This window comes from Tachyglossus aculeatus, chromosome 1, assembly GCF_015852505.1.
Source record: "Tachyglossus aculeatus isolate mTacAcu1 chromosome 1, mTacAcu1.pri, whole genome shotgun sequence".
NCBI classification, from domain to species: domain Eukaryota; kingdom Metazoa; phylum Chordata; class Mammalia; order Monotremata; family Tachyglossidae; genus Tachyglossus; species Tachyglossus aculeatus.
Window position 1 is genome coordinate 60,815,203 of NC_052066.1, and position 7,300 is coordinate 60,822,502.

At 42.4% G+C, this 7,300-nt stretch overlaps 1 non-coding gene across 1 annotated transcript; it reads right to left on the minus strand.

Moving 5' to 3' along the window:
* Window positions 1-469: 469 nt before the first annotated feature.
* Window positions 470-607, minus strand: LOC119936313. The gene has a single exon (XR_005453701.1). It is a non-coding gene; the product is annotated as a small nucleolar RNA SNORA7 (small nucleolar RNA).
* Window positions 608-7,300: the final 6,693 nt, after the last annotated feature.

The following is a 7,300-nucleotide window of genomic DNA, read 5'->3' on the forward strand; positions in this document are numbered from 1 at the left end:
ACTGTCCTTCAATCTATGTACTTGTTGCTTATCATCATCATCATCAGTGGTATTTATGAAATGTTTACTGGGTATAGGGCACTGTACTAAGTACTTGGGAGAATACAACAGATTTGGTAGAGAGGTTCATTGCCTACAGCAAGCTTACAGTCTAGAGGAGTCATTCATTCATTCATTCATTCAGTTCCTTCAAAGAACTCCAGCAGATTGAGGGGTTTGACAGATTGACATGGTTGTTGTTTCTGTTGTCTTATGCTGTCGAGTTGTGTCCTACCCATAGCGAAACCATGGACATATCTCTCTCAGAACTCCCCACCTCCATCTGCTACCATTCTCGTAATATATCCATATAGTTTTCTTGGTAAAAAATAGAGACGTGGTTTACCATTGCCTCCTTCTGTGCGTTAAACCTGAGTCTCCACCCTCGACTCTCTCCCTCTCCGCTGCTGCCCAGCAAAGGTGAGTTTTGACTTGTAGCAGATTGCCTTCCACTCACTAGCCACTGCCCAAGATAGGAATGGAATGGATATGCCTCTGCTTGACTCTCCCTCCTGTAGTCAAGACTGGTAGAGCACTGGAAACTCTCCAGGTGTGACCCTGAGAGGTTGAAGACATGGTACAGAAACCATACTGTTTTTCAAGTTCTGTTTTTCTAAGTACCCACTGTTCCGAAACTTAATTATTAATACTCACTCTGTTCTCACCCCCTCTGCACTTTATGTACATATCCACAGTTTATTTATTTATGATAATGTCTGTCTCCCCCTCTAAACTGTAAGCTCGTTGTGAGCAGGGAATGTGTCTACGAACTCTGATGTATTGTACTCTCCCAAGCGCTGTGGGAAGCAGCATGGCATAGTGATAGAACATGGGCCTATCAGACAGTCATGGGTTCTAATCCCGGCTCTGCCACTTATCTACTGTGTGGCCTTGGACAAGTCACTTCGCTTCTCAGTGCCTCACTTACCTCATGTGTAAAATGAGGATAAAGACTGTGAGTACCATGTGCGACAGGCACTGTATCCAACCCAATTTGCTTGTATCCATCCCAGCACTTAGTACAGTTCCGGGCACATAGTAAGCACTTAATACATGCAATTATTATTATTAATAATAATAACAGTCATATAATGATATTGTTAATGATAATAATTAATAATAGTAAGCACTTAATACAGTGCTCTCTATACAGTAAGCACTCAGTCAATACTATTAGCGTGGCTTAGTGGAAAGAGCACGGGCTTGGAAGTCAAAGGACATGGGTTCTAAACCCAACTCTGCAACTTGTCTGCTTGTCTGCTTGGGCAAGCCACTTAACTTCTTGGTGCCTCAGTTACCTCATCTGTAAAAATGGGATAAAGACCCATGCGGGACATCCTGATTACCTTGTATCTACCCCAGCACTTAGAACAGTGCTTGGCACCTTTATTATTATTTTATTATTATTAAGTTCCATCAAGTTGTTTCCGATTCATAGCGACTCCATGGATATACTTTCTCCAGAACATCCTGTCCTCTGCCATAATCCGCAACCTTTCTAACGGTTCTTCCATTATCGTTGTTACGGTTTCCATCTAGCTGCTGGTCTGCCTCTTCCATGTTTTCCCTGAACGTTTGCTAGCATTAGTGTCTTCTCCAGGGAATTAATCCTCCTGATTGTGTGTCTAAAATATGCTAGTCCAAGTTGGCCTTCCAAAGACTACTTTGGTTTAATTTGCTCCAAAATCCATTTGTTTGTTTTTCAGGAAGTCCATGGTATTCACAAAAGTATTCTCCAACACCACATTTCAAAAGAATTGGTGTTCTTTCTATCTTATTTTTTCACTTTCACTGGAAACACCATAGAATTGGCAATTTGTATTTTTGTGACAATTGTTACATCAACACATTTCATGACTTTCCTAACATTCATCTTCGGAATATTTCTTGGCTACTAGTTCCCTTATTATTGATTATTGATTCCAGGAGAGAAAAACTGTCAACTATTTCTACCTTCTCTCCGTCCACTACAAATGTGTTTAAACTTCCAGTTGTCATGATATTTGTTTTCTTTACATTCAAATAGGCCCTTCTTTTTGCTCTGTTCCTTAGTTTTTAATTATAAACCCTTCAAGTCTTCTTCATTTTCTGCTAGTTGGGTTGTATCACCAGCATAATGAAGGTTGTTTACGTTTATTCCTCCAATCTTTACTCCCCATTTGTCTTCATCCAATCCTGCTTCTCCTGTTAGGTATTTGGTGCTTGGCACATAGTACGCTCTTAACAAATACCATAATTATTATTATTATTGAATGATTGAATGAGTCATTCATTTGTGAGATACAGAAGTGAGATTTAGTGGATTATAATTCGCAGGATCACCTGTGGAACTTTTCTTAGTGATGGGAGTTTTTTCTACAACCATCTAGTCTTTGAAATTCAGTAACCTCCTGCCCTGAACTCCTGCAAGATTCTCAGTTGGATGCAGAGGCAGATAAAGATAGGGGCCTTTAGGAGTCACAGACCTAAGCTGAAGGGGCCCCCCTCTAGACACATCAATCAATTAATCAATGGAATTATTATTATTGGTATTATTAATATCAACAATAATAATGATTGCAATATTTGTTACACGCTTACTGTGTGCCAGGCACTCTACCAAGCACCAAGCACTGAGATAAAGACAAGATAATGCTGCTTCTCTAATGGAAAGAGCATGAGTCTGAGAGTCAGAGGACCTGGGTTCTAATCCCGGTTCTTCCACTAGCCTGCAGTGTGACTTTAGGCAAGTTGCTAACTTCTCTGTGCCTCTGTTTCCTTATCTATAAAATGGGGATTAAGAATGTGAGCCCCGTGTGTGACAGGTACTGTATCTAACTTGATTAGCTTGTATATATCCCAGTGCTTTGTACAGCGCATGGAACATAGTAAGCACATAACAAATACAATTTAAAAATATAAATAGGCCATACTGTTTCTCAAGTGCTTTAATGAGAATTTACTATGTGCAGAACACTGTACTAAGCACTTTGGAGAGTATAACAGAATTAGCAGATACACTTCCTACCCATAATGAGCTGACAGTCTATAGGGGGAGGCAGATGTTAATATAAATAAGTAATTTATAATACATAATTTAAAGATATGTATAAAAGCACTGTAGGATTGGGGATGGGGTGAATATCAAATGCCCAAAGGTCACAGATTCAAGTGCACCAACAATGGATTCATTCATTCATTCAATCGTATTTATTGAGCACTTACTGTATGCAGAGCACTGTACTAAGTGCTTGGAAAGTACAATTTGGCAACAAATACAGAAGACCCAAGTAATCTGTACTGATGCCAGAGGCAATCGTGTGCTCTGTGATTCTACCAACATGTTCACTGGTGGGGACATTTAGAGATGGAGCCTAGAGAAGTGGCATGGCTTAGTGGATAGAGCATGGGCTTGGGAGGCAGAAAAACCTGGGCTAAGTCACTTCAGTTCTCTGTGCCTCAGTGACCTCATCTGTAAAATAGGGATAAAGACTGTGAGCCCCATATGGGACAACCTGATTACCTTGTATGCCCCCCAGCGCTTAGAACAGTGCTTTGCATATAGTAAGCACTTAACAAATGCCATTATTATTCCCCCTTCTAGGCTGTGATCCCATTATTGGGTAGGGACCGTCTTTATATGTTGCCGACTTGTACTTCCCAAGCACTTAGTACAGTGCTCTGCACACAGTAAGCGCTCAATAAATATGATTTAATGAATGAATGAATGAATGAATGAATAATAATGGCAATAATAATAATAATGGTGCTATTTCTTAAGTGCTTACTATGTACCAGGCACAATACTAAGCACTGGGGTGGATATAAGCAAATCAAATTGGACACAGTCCCTGTCCCACATGGGTCTCAGAGTCTCAATCCCTACTTTACAGGTGAGGTCCCTGAAGCCCAGAGAAGTGAAGTGACTTCCCCAAGGCTACACAGCAGATGAGTGGCAGAGCTGGGATTAGAACACATGACCTTCTGACTCCCCAGCTCATGCTCCATCCACTCCAACATGGGTTCTAATCCTGGCTTTGACATTTGTCTGCTGTGGGACCTTGTGTAAGTCACTTCTCTGTACCTGAGTTACCTCACCTGTAAAATGGGGATTAAGATGGTGAGTCCTATGTGAGATAAGGACTGTGTAAAACCTAATTAATTTGTATCTACCCTAGCACTTAGTACAGTGCCTGGCACTTAGGAAGCGCTTAACAAATACTGGGAAAAAAAAGAAATGGGTTTATCCTTTGCTAGATTGCTGGCTCCTGGAAGGCAGAGATGCTATCTACTGTATTGTACTATTTGAAGTGCTTAGTACAGTGCTCTGTACACAGTGAAAGTTCAGTAAATGCTGCTGATGGATGGATGCCACCATCTTTAATTTTTCTGCTCTGTGAAGGATGGTGGATGAAAGTGTCCCTTGGGGAGGAAGAAGGAGCTTGGTCTTTCCAGCTGTTGCCTCCCTTGGATTCCCCTTAGCCAGGCGGCAATGGAAACGGAGGACAGTCCAGCTTTTTCTGAGGCCTGTGTGGCCAGAACTGGGGTCTGGGAGGAGCCAGATTCAAGTTTCTCCATGGGCTGATGGGGTGGGGCAGGGTGAGCTCTCCTCCCTTTCTAGGAAGGGGTAAGGTCTCTCTGCTGAGGAAGCAGATTTGCTGCTGGGCTGGAGGCCTTCCGATGTCTAGCAGAGCTTGCTCTGGGGTCTTGAGGCCTGGATACCCCCTTCTACCTCCTGGAGGCACTGGAGCTTTGGGGTAGACAGGACTGGGGGCACATCTGGGGTAATGTGACATGATGATGCCCCATTGCACATTGGAAGAATCACCAAAATAGCATAGCCCAAGTCCCCTCAGGATCTTACTCTGGCCCTGATGGACGCAAATCCATCCCGGTGATTTGCGTAAATGCCCATTTTCACTCAACCGATTTCATTTACTTGAACACCCGAATCTGTTGTACTGAACGCTTGGGAGACTACTACTGTAGCAAGACACAAATTACTTGCCCTCAACGACCTTATAGTCTAATGGGGGAGGCAGATGGAAATTATATTCAGAAAGGGAAAACCTGTAGAACAAGTACACTACAGGAAGCAGAACAAAACCCATCAGGATGAAGCCGCTGAACAAATGATTGGATGTACAAATGTATAAAGATACAAATACACGCCAGATTGAATCAAAAGCATCCTGTTGTGGTCACCTCAGTTTGATCCAAGTCCTGTGACCTGACTGTTTCAAAAAACTCTTTTGGTGTGGGAATCTTTCTAACTTCTTCCTCGCTGAAGACATAACAAAGAATTCAATCAGTTTTGACTTTTTCCTTTTCATCGTTGACTGAACTTTCACCCCTGATTATAGCCCCGCTGATTCCAAGGACTTAAGAACCTGACAGAATTTCCAACTTGTGTGAAGGAAAGATTGAATCCAATCTATGAAACAGATATACTCTTACATTGGTCTGCCAGTACTGGAGAATCATTCATTATTAAAAGCTGTAGAGAGATATAACCCGACTGTTCCCCGCAGAAAGGGAAAGGTCAAAAAGCTTAATTTGTTATTGGCTTCTCACTGTTTCTCAAGTAATCCTACTGAATTGCAGTCAGCCTCTGACAATGCAGGGGTGTGCTAAAACATAATATTTTAAGGAAGGCTTGTATTGGAGGACTTTTGTCTTGATTGTCACTGCACGTGCAATAGATTTTTTCCAACACTGGGCCTCGTTCTAGCAAGACAGAGGCACGCTATTGAAGGAATAGTCCAAGATTCCCTAATGGTATTCTAGCCAAAACATGTACAGGGAGAACTGCATTCAGTAAATAAAGATGACAGTTTATAGCTGGGGAAAAAATGTACTCAGACAGTATAATGGCAAAAGAAAACAAACAACACTTTTAAGGAAGTACTACCATAGAAACATAATTCTAATATTCCTTTCCAGAAGTGTTGCTTAGAGGAAAGAGCATGGGCTTGGGAGTCAGAGGTCATGGGTTCTAATTCTGGCTCCGCCACTTGTCAGCTGTGTGACTTTGTGCAAGTCACTTAACTTCTCGGTGCCTCAGTTAACTCATCTAGAAAATGGGGATTAAGACTGTGAGCCCCATGTGGGACAACCTGATCACCTTGTATTCCCCCAGAGCTTAGAACAGTGCTTTGCACATAGTAAGCGCTTAACAAATGCTATTATTATATATACATATATATATATTTCTCAAAGAAGAACTCCCCCTGGATCTCCAGTACAGTGCTTGGTACATAGTAAGCACTTAACAAATACCAGCATTACTATTATAATTATTAAGGAATTATTATTTTCTTGTTAAGCTTATACACCCATGCGCTTGTTGGTGGGCAGGGATCATGTCTACCTATTCTGGTGCATTGTACTCTCCCAAGTGCATAGTACAGTGCTCTGCACACAGTAAACACTCAGTTCATTCATTCATTCAATTGTATTTATTGAGTGCTTACTGTGTCCAGAGCACTGTACTAAGCACTTGGGGAGTACAGGTCGACAACACATAGAGACAGTCCCTATCCAACAACGGGCTCACAGTCTAGAAAGGGGAGACAGACAACAAAACAAAACATGTAGACAGGTGTCAAAACCATTAGAATACATAGAATTATAGCTACATGCACATCATTAACAAAATAGAGTAGTAAATATGTACAAGTAAAATAAACAGAGTACTAAATCTGTACAACTATATACAAGTGATGTGGGGAGGGGAAGAAGGTAGGGCAGCAGACGATGGGGAGGAGGAGAGGAAAAAGGGGGCTCAGTCTGGGAAGGCCTCCTAGAGGAGGTGAGCTCTCGGGCTTTGAAGGGTGGAAGAGAGCTAGTTTGGCGGATGTGTGGAGGGAGGGCATTCCAGGCCAGGGGAAGGATGTGGACCAGGGGTCGGCGGTGGGACAGGTGAGAATGAGGCCCAGTGAAGAGGTTAGCGGTGCTAGAGGAGTGGAGGGTGCGGGCTGGGCTGGAGAAGGAGAGAAGGGAGGTGAGAAGCAGCGTGGCTCAGTGGAAAGAGCACGGGCTTTGGAGTCAGAGGTTGTGGGTTCAAATCCCAGCTCCACCAATTGTCAGCTGTGGGACTTTGGGCAAGTCACTTAACTTCTCTGTGCCTCAGTTACCTCATCTGTAAAATGGGGATGAAGACTGTGAGCCCCCCATGGGACAACCTGATCACCTTGTAACCTCCCCAGTGCTTAGAACAGTGCTTTGCACATAGTAAGCACTTAATAAATGCCATTATTATTATTATTATTATTATTATCAT